We start from the raw sequence: 9,508 nt of genomic DNA, 5'->3' as shown, positions 1-9,508 counted from the left end.
TGTTTGGGATTCCAGTGTAGCTCTGAGCCTTTCTCAGGGTGAGCTTTTAGGCACAAAAACCATGTTCTGGGTTGACATTTTTCAGTTGGCAAGAACAGTTAACCAGAAGCAGAACTACAGAAGCTAAAAAACAAGGTTATTACTTACAGGAATATGGGTGAAAGGTTACTTACAGGTGCAGAAATGATTAAAAACAGCTGCATCACCAAAGCCCACACCAACATGGTAACACCTTACAAAAGCTGGAAACCTAGAGCATATTGGACAGACTTCAGGCAGCTCAACAGCTTGAAGAGAGACCTTTCATGGTGATTCAGTTGATTTAGACCTCCTCCAGGCAGCTAGGCTGGATTTTGCTTATTTTAGGTGGCTGGGCTTGTCTCTGAGACTCTTCGTTGTAGCTTAGCTTGTTGGAAAGTGACTCTCAGCCATCTTTACTATTTATTCTTAGGGAGGGAGGGCCTAGTGAATCTGATCAGTTTCAGGAACTTCCTAAAACTATTTTGACTATTTCACTTTTTGTCCTAATGAGTTTGACTGAAGGATAAAATGTTTCAACCTTTGATTAAACTGCTGTACAACACACATACACACAAATCGTTTAGGTATGCATTTCCACATTTTAATCACAGTGTTCATCTCTAGGGTATCTATAGGATGACTTATAAAATATCTGGTCTTTAAGGCTGCAAACATGGCTCATTTGGTAAAGTGTACTGTGTACAAGCATGGGGACCTGAGTTTATAGCCCCAGAATATACCTGGAAAGTGGTACATCAGTGCCACTGTATATCTGATATCTGTAATATCAGTGCCAGAAAAGACAGTGGGACTTTGGAACTCCCTGAGCAACCAGCATAACTAAATTGATTAGTTCCAGGTTCAGTTAGAGACCTTGTCTCAAAAAAGAAGACACTTGATATCATCCTCTTGTCTCTACATGCATTCATTTGCATATGAACCTGTACCTACATGAATACATATACATGCAACACATATATACATTACTCACACTTACGAAGTTTGAATTCTAAATTGATAAAACATATTTTTGCCTTTTCACTTTCTAGTGCCTGAATACATTTTTTATAGGTGCCATATGATATCTTGAAAGAGAAAATTTTGGTGCAGAAATAAACATCTATGCACTCACTGCTATTCTTATTTGAATAGTCAGTGAACCCATTTTCTCTGAATGATAATGCCTTTAAGAATCATAAAAGCCCTGGTAAGCACTAGACTTGGTCTTTGAAGGGAGGCAATTCTAAAAATGCCAGGTTCTCCTACTTCTTAGCTTGTACTTTGTCCAAATCAGTCTAAATTTATCACTCAATTCATTTTCAATAACTTAGAGATACTAGTCTGTATATATCAACATGATGCTTGATCAACCTGACGGAATTTAGAGTCAACATGGGAGACATTATTTTGTGTGTTTCTGTGAGGACATTTCCAGCTAAAATCAACTGAATGAATTAAGACAAGTCTTTAAAGCAGTCAGTGCTTCCAAACGGGTGTCTGAGGATAAAGCAGTCACTTGCTCTTGCTCTCTTGAGTGTGTGCATCTATTGTTGCTGCTGCCATACTCTACTGTCATCAGACTCTAGCTTTCTGAATTCCTGTGCTGCTTGAAAGCCCACAGCTCCACCTCAGCACTTTTGAGGCATTCAGTTTTGTACACAAAGCAGGGTATAGACGACCAGGCCCTCTAGTTCAAGCCAATTTAATAAATCATTTTTCTAATAGTATACATTCTAGGATAGTCAGAAAATTATTTATTATTTTTTATAATCATTAGTATTTATTTTGTTTATTTGTTTTCTGAATTTTTCAAAGGCAGACTCTCACTCTGTAGTTCAAGTTTATCTGGAACTCACTATGTAGCCCAGGCTACAAACTCATGGGTGTTCTCCAGCCTCAGTCTCCTAAGTACTCAGATTATAGGTCCAAGCTACTGAACTTGACTTAATATTTATTATTATTAAAAATTTACTTACAATACTCAACATCTTTTGGGTTTTATCCAGAAAAAAACTTCTGATCTATTTGTAAAAATAAGTTCCTGAAAAGTATACATGCTTTAAATTTCAGATGGAACTATAAAAACTGTATGTCTTCCATATGGTTTATGTTAAGAGTAGTTACTCATTACTTCAAAAGCACTATATGGGTAATGTTACAGAATCTCTCAATGGTAATGTCTCTCTACTTTAAAATGGAACTAAAGACCATAATGAATAGCTATGTCTTCTGCTCAGTGACTATTCGCCATTGTGCAAATTAAGCATATAAACTTCAGGTGAGTGATAAATGATTGTACTTCTTACCAAAAACTTGTGGCTCTATTTTAACAAAAAAATAACTTCTACTCAAGAAACAATTGTGGTAATATTGTATTCCCCAATATATTATGCACCCTAATAAACTTATCTAGGGTCAGCGAACAGAACAGCCACCAGACAGAGATAGAGGCCAGAAAATGGTGGTACACATGCCTTTAAATCTATCACTTGGGAAGCAGAGATCCATCTGGATCTCTGTGAGTTCAATGCCACACTGCAAACAGCCAGGCATGGTGACACGCGCCTTTCATCCCAGGAAGTGATGATAGGAAACAGAAAGGTATATAAGGTGTGAGGACCAGGAACTATCGAGTCTGTTAAGCTTTTAGCAGCAGTTCAGCTGAGATCCATTTGGATGAGGACTCAGAGGCTTCCAGTTTGAGGAAACAGGATCAGCTGAGAAGCTGGCCAGGTGAGGTTAGCTGTGGCTGGTTCTGTTTCTCTGATCTTCCAGAGTTCACCCCAATACCTGGCTCTGGGTTTGTTTTTAGTAATAAGACCTTTAAGATTCGTGCTACATCTTTTTAAGTAATGTTTCTCTCCAAACTTCATGTACTGCCTTTAAAAGTAAAATAAAATAAAACAAAACACTGTGTCTACTTAGTACCACCTATATTTGTGTGGATGTAGAACTATCTACTAGAGTTTTCAGGCTATGGGCCTAAAGAAAACTTTTTCTTCCCCTAGCAGCCATGAACTGCCAACAGCTTCTTAGCTAGATGAGTTCCTCACTTATCCATGATGGAATTTTGGCTGGCTTGATCATGTGGAGGTCTAAAGCATGCAGTTCTAGCCTCTGTGAGTTCATATTATGCCAAGGCCCTGTCATGTCCAGCCCAAATATGTTTTTCTACAAACATCCACTACTCTGGCTCTTACAAACCTTACACCCCACTTCCATGATAATCCCTGAATGTTTCTAGGAGGGGTTATAATATAGATGTCCAGTGTAGGGCTGAACAGTTCATAGTCTCTTATTATTTGCACATTAATCAATGGTGGTCTCTATATTAATTGCCAAGTATTACAAAAAGGAATTTCTCTGATGAGGTTAAAAAAAAAGTGTACTAATCTGTGGGTATAATAAGAATTTAAGAGAAGTTTAGTGCTGTGTCAACTTAGCAAATAATAACTAGTTTAGTTTCTTCCCTTGGACATATGACCTAGTCAGTCATGAGTTTTAGGCCACATTAACAGTATCAGGAATGAATTCTGCCATGCAGAGCAGGCTCTGAATTCAGCCAGGAAGTGTCTGATTTTTATTGCAGCATTTCGCCATATACTTCTTTGTCTCCTTGATAGATTTAAAAAATTGAAAAAAAAAATGAGAAAGACTAGAATTTGATTAACCAACTATAATGTGAAATTAATTCAGTTGTTTTTTCTTCATAAGATCTGGCATTATACATTCAGGATAGAACACTGTTATCTGTTATTTAAGAGTCAGAAGAGAAACATTCTATCCTTAATGTATATATCTCTCCATTGGGAAAAGAGACCTAGCTGGCTTTGCCTTGTTGATCTTCATTTTCTGGGTATTGCCTCCCTTGGATGTATCTGTCTGAGTTCAGTAATTCAGAAGGGAAACATGGAAGAGAAGATTGTTATCTATTTTATTGTCAGCATGTCTCATATACTGGAAATTTCATACCTTAGTTACTAGAACTTAGTCATATCTAACTCAGAACTGGATAAGCAATGCAGATCTTTATTTGGGCTTTGGGGGCTTTCATTTATATATTTGTGGTAGTTTGAGGAAGAATGTCCCAGCTTTTGGTACTGTTTGGGGAACACTAGGAGGTGTGGCTTTGCTGGAGGAAGTTGTCACTGGGGGTGGGCTTTGAGAGCCTAAGGGCTCACCAACTACCAGTTAGTCCACTCTGCTTCCTACTTCCTATACGTGAGCTCTCAACATCCTGTTTCATCCTCCATGTTTGCTGCTTGTTCCCACCCTTCTGCTCAGCCACCATGGACTCTTTCTTATCACTCCGGAACTGTAAGCTCAAATAAACCCTTTATTATGTAAGTTATCTTGCTCATAGTATTTTATCACAGAAAAAAAAGTAATTAATAAAGAAGTTGGTACCAGAGAGTAAGTTAACACTGTTACATACCTAACTGTGTTTTTTTGTTTTGTTTTGGGGGGGGAATTTGTTGTTGTTGTGTTTGTTTTTTTGTTTGTTTGTTTGTTTAGGGATATGGGAAACTGAAGTTTTAGAACAAAACAAAACAATATACAGTTGAATACTATAAGCAGAATCTGTAGTATGGTTATTATTAATGACTATTATTCAGTCTTACAATAAAAAAAAAAAGAAAGTAGGGAAGAAAAATACAAAAGAAAAGGAGTATCAGAAAACAGCCTTATAGCTAAGACTTGTGCTACAAGACATAATGAGATTAAGGAAAAGCCTGATCTACATTAGAATAAATGGAAGGGTGTGTTCTGGCCAAGGCTATACCCAGCTAAACTGCCAACTTGTGAGAGTGCATAAGGTGGTATTTTCTGCTCCTGGAAGTCAACTACAATCAAAAGATGCTGCTAAGTATGGTTCAAGGAGACCATGGTCCATCCTAAGTTGGAAGCTAAACTTGGAAATGTCATCCATGTAGTGCTGGTTATAGAATCATAAAGAAAGCATGAGTAAAGGGAATATGGAATCTTGCTTTGTAGTTTTAGAGGGCTGCTGAGGACAAACCAGATAAAATGTGACAAGGGAATCCCTGTATGAAGAACCAGAGAAGCCATTGTGTCAAGCTATGAAAGTGAAGCCTACGCTGCATTGGATAACCCAAGATGTTAGAGGTGTTAATTTTACCAGTCAAGGATAAGAATACTACCACAGTTTAAAGTCAAATTTGAAGCAAGTTTTAAATACTGCCCAAGTTGGTGTACTTTCTGGCCAGGTCCATCTTTGGGTTCCCAGAAAATGGCCATGAGTTACACCTTACAGAGGCTTAAAAAGACAACCCCACAAGGCCACCATCTTTCATACCATCAGGTCCAATCAGGGGCAAGCATACATCCTGACATGCTTCCTGCCCACGTACTTCATACTTACCATCCACATGTGATCAAGCACATCTCATATAGTTGGGTCAGACAAACTTGTTTAGGGAAGCGAAAACATGTGGCTTGTTATCTCCCATAAACAATAGCTTCCGGAATTTCAGGAAGTATCTGTCCTTGGGCAAGGGGCTTACAGGTTAGAGGTATTTTTTGTTACATGGATCTCTTAGGCACAGTAATTAAAACTTAAAAGGTAACTTTGGTTTTCACAGAGGCACCAGAGACATGAAACATGTTTCAGGGAGAGCTGCACACAAGGAATGAAATGAGCCTGAGAGAGAGACATTTGTTTCTGGCCGCATAGCTGGAGAGGAAGAGCCCTCTAACCCTTTGACATTGTACACAGAGATACACGATTTGTTGTTTGTTCCTCAGGTTTGGTCTTGCCTTGTTCTAGTATTTCCTGTGTTCCCATACCTCCTTTATGGAGTTATACATTGGAAATATGTAATTTGCTTTTTTATTTTAAAAAAGGTTATAATTAAGAGATTGCCAAGAGACTTTGGACTTGGACTTTTAAACAGAATTGACACTGTAGGAGACTATGAAGACTTCTAAATTTGGACCAAATGCATTTTACATTGTAATATGGTCATGACGCTATGGGGTCAAGGATTAGAATATGGTGGTTTGAATGAGAACTTCCCCCATAGGTTCATGGTTTTGGATACCTGAACCTCAGTTGGTGGTGCTCTTTGGGGGGACTTAGAAAGTGTATCCTTGCTGGAGGAAATAGGCTACTGAAGGCAGAGTTTAAGGCAACATGATTCGGCCAGTTTGCCTTCTCTGCTTCATACTTATGGTTGATGATGTGAACTTGAGCCCTCAGCTCCTTGCTGGTTGCTGCCGTGCCTCCACTCTGCCACCACAGACTCTCCTACCTCTGAAATCTAAATCCCATATAAACCCTTGCTTCTCTAAGTTGTCTTGGTCATGGTGCTTCATCACAACAATTGAAAAGTAAATAATACACTACTTAAACAAGCAAACATTCCGTTGCCATAGGAGAGTGGCTAAAAGGAACTGTAGTGGTGTCTGCCATTGTGCCTCACATCAGTTGACAGGTATAATAATAGACACACCTTATTTATTATGAAAAGATCTCATTACCAGGCACTGTGGCACATGACAGTAATTTCAGTACTTGAGAGGCTGGGGCACAAGAATAGTAAATTCAACATTAGTATGAACTACACTAGTAAGAATCTGTCAAAAAGACACAAAGAACCAAAATTTTCTTATTATAGATATTCAAAAATTAACTATATATTTTCACAAGGTCAAAATAATAGACCAGTTCATTTGGGATTGTCCTTCCATGACCCAAAGGCATGTGGAAGTCTAGACTGTCAAATTCACTTTTAAGAACAAATATAGGGGATCATGGATGCTTTGTGAGTTAGTGGTAGGTATGAACAAAGGTGCCACCAGCAAAAGGGTATTTGTGTTCAAGATAGATGTAGACAAGGATGATTAGAAATAATTTGGAGTAGTCCCTAAGAAAGCTTAAGCTCATTTCCCATTCTGAGTTCTTAGAATCTGTGGTGATATTGTGTCCCCCACTATATTGTGTACCCTAATAAACTTATCTAAGGTCAGAGAACAGAACAGCCACTAGATAGACACTAGCATTCCATCTGGATCTCTGTGAGTTCAAAGCCACACTGGAAACAGCCAGGCGTGGTGACACACACCTTTAATCCCAGGAAGTGATGGCAGGAAGCAGAAAGGTATATAAGGACTGAGGACCAGGAACTAGAGTCTGTTAAGCTTTTAGGCTTTTAGCAGCAGCTCAGCTGAGATCCATTCACATGAGGACTCAGAGGCTTCCAGTTTGAAGAAACAGGATCAGCTGAGGAACTGGCAAGGTGAGGTTGGATGTGGCTTGTTCTGTTTCTCTAATCTTTCAGCGTTCACCCCAATACCTGGCTCCAGGTTTGTGTTTATTAATAAGACCTTTTAAGACTCGTGCTACAGGTTATCTTACATTCCCGGTGTCTTTCACTTGCTCCACAAGTCTAGTCCATTCATTTCTTTTGAACTGTTACACCCTAGGAAGTCCTCAGTAGCCACTTTTGGTCTGATCTATATGATAATCTTTCTGTTTATCTACCATAGGAAGCCACCAAACCACAATTACAGTTCTTCAGATAAATGAGGCCCTTTTCTACATCAAGAATTTTGTACTTGCATTTATTTCTCCAAATGCTTTTCTCTCAAATCTTTATACTGCACTTAAATAAATCTCTATTCACATTGACCTTTAATTTTTTTTAAATTTTCTTATATATATTAAGTATTTTGCCTGCATGTATATCTGTGTATGACATTTATGCCTGATGCCTTCAGAACCCTGAAGAAGTTATTGCAGCCCTGAAACTGTAGCTATAGATGGTTGTGAGCTGCTGTGTGGGTGCCAGGGATCAAACCCAGGTCCTCTGCCAGAGCTGTTAATGGCTGAGCCATCTCTCCAGTTCTCATTTGATCTTTTTGAAGTCATCTTTTCCCTGACCACTCCACATAGTTTGATATTTTTAGTACTCCTTTTCTTACTAATTTTATTTACATAAATCTGTTTTCTTTACTAACAAACAGGTTTGTGAGGTGTCCTAGTTTGCTTTCTTTGCTGTGAAAAACACCATGAACAAAAGCAACTTGAGGAGGAAAGGCTTTGTTTCATGTTCTAGGTTAAAGTCCATCAGTGAGGGCACACAAAGCAGGAAATTGAAGCAGAGAGCAAAGAGGAATGACATTGCTTAGTGGCTTACCCTGTCCTCCTCCCATGTTCTGTCGGCTTTCTGTCTTCCTTCCTTTTTATTGCTTTTATTTATTATTATTATTATTATTATTATTATTATTATTATTATTATTTTGGTTCTTTGAGACAGGATTTCTCTGTGTAACAGCAACAGCTTTGACTGGCCTGGAACTTGCTTTTAAACCAGGCTGGCCTGGAACTCACCAAGATCTGCTTGCGTCTACATCTGGAATCTGTCAGCTTTTTTATCCAACCCAAGACCAGAGTGAGTGGCACCTTCTCAAATCACTTAGCAATTTTTTAAAATGTCCTAGAGTCGGGCCCACCGGCTGATCTGATCAAGCCCTTCATCACTTGAGGCTTCTGCTTCCCAAAGGACTTTGGGTTTGTGTCAAGTTTACTACAGAAGCTAGTTATTGCATGAGGGCAGGAATTTTACTTTTAATCATTTTTAAAATGTCTATATGCATGTGTAAAAGGTGCACACACATGTCAAGGACAGAGTACAGCTTGTGGGTATCAACTGGGTCTCTCCTCCCACTATTTTATCCTGGAGAATAAGCTCAGGTCATCAGATTTAGTAGCAAGCATCTTTAAGTGCAAGACCATCTCACAGGCCTATAAGCATTTTTAACTACAATATTTGCCTTGCTTAAAATAAATTACACATGAAACCCTTAGCAAATATTGGAGAATATGTTACTGTTTTATGAACGAGTAAATAAATGACCAACTGTTTCAGATTAATTATACAAAATTACTTATCAAAGAATTTAACAAATCAATTTCATAGTTTCTCAGAGGAACTGCTCTAATTGATTTCCGGATGACCTGTGAATTGTCATCCATCTCTCTGCTAATATGCTGGCTAGTTTATGTAAAGTGGACACAGACTAGAGTCATTTTGTAAGATGCAACCTCAATTAAAAACAATGTCCTCACCAGAGTAGCCTATACACAAGCCTGCATTATATTTTCTTGATTTATGATTGATGTGGGAGGACTTAGCTTACTATAGGTGGTACAAGCCCTGGGCTGGTGGTTATGGGTGCTGCAAGAAAACTAGGCCGAACCAGCCACCAGGAGCAAAACAGGAAGCAGAGTTATCAAAGGCTTCTGCATCAGTTTCTGCCTTCAGATTCCTGCCTCCCTGGATGATGGACTACAAGGTATTAGGTGAAATAAACCCTTCCTATTCAAGTTGTTTTGGATCATGGTCTTTCATCAAAGCAACAGAAACCCTAACATGGCTGACCAACCCTCGGTCATTTAAGCAGGGATGAGATGGAACCACTCCACATGGCACAAAGCATAGACACTTAGGACACCAGGGACCAT

Source organism: Peromyscus leucopus, chromosome 4 (assembly GCF_004664715.2).
Source record: "Peromyscus leucopus breed LL Stock chromosome 4, UCI_PerLeu_2.1, whole genome shotgun sequence".
NCBI lineage: Eukaryota > Metazoa > Chordata > Mammalia > Rodentia > Cricetidae > Peromyscus > Peromyscus leucopus.
This window is presented reverse-complemented; position numbering follows the sequence as displayed.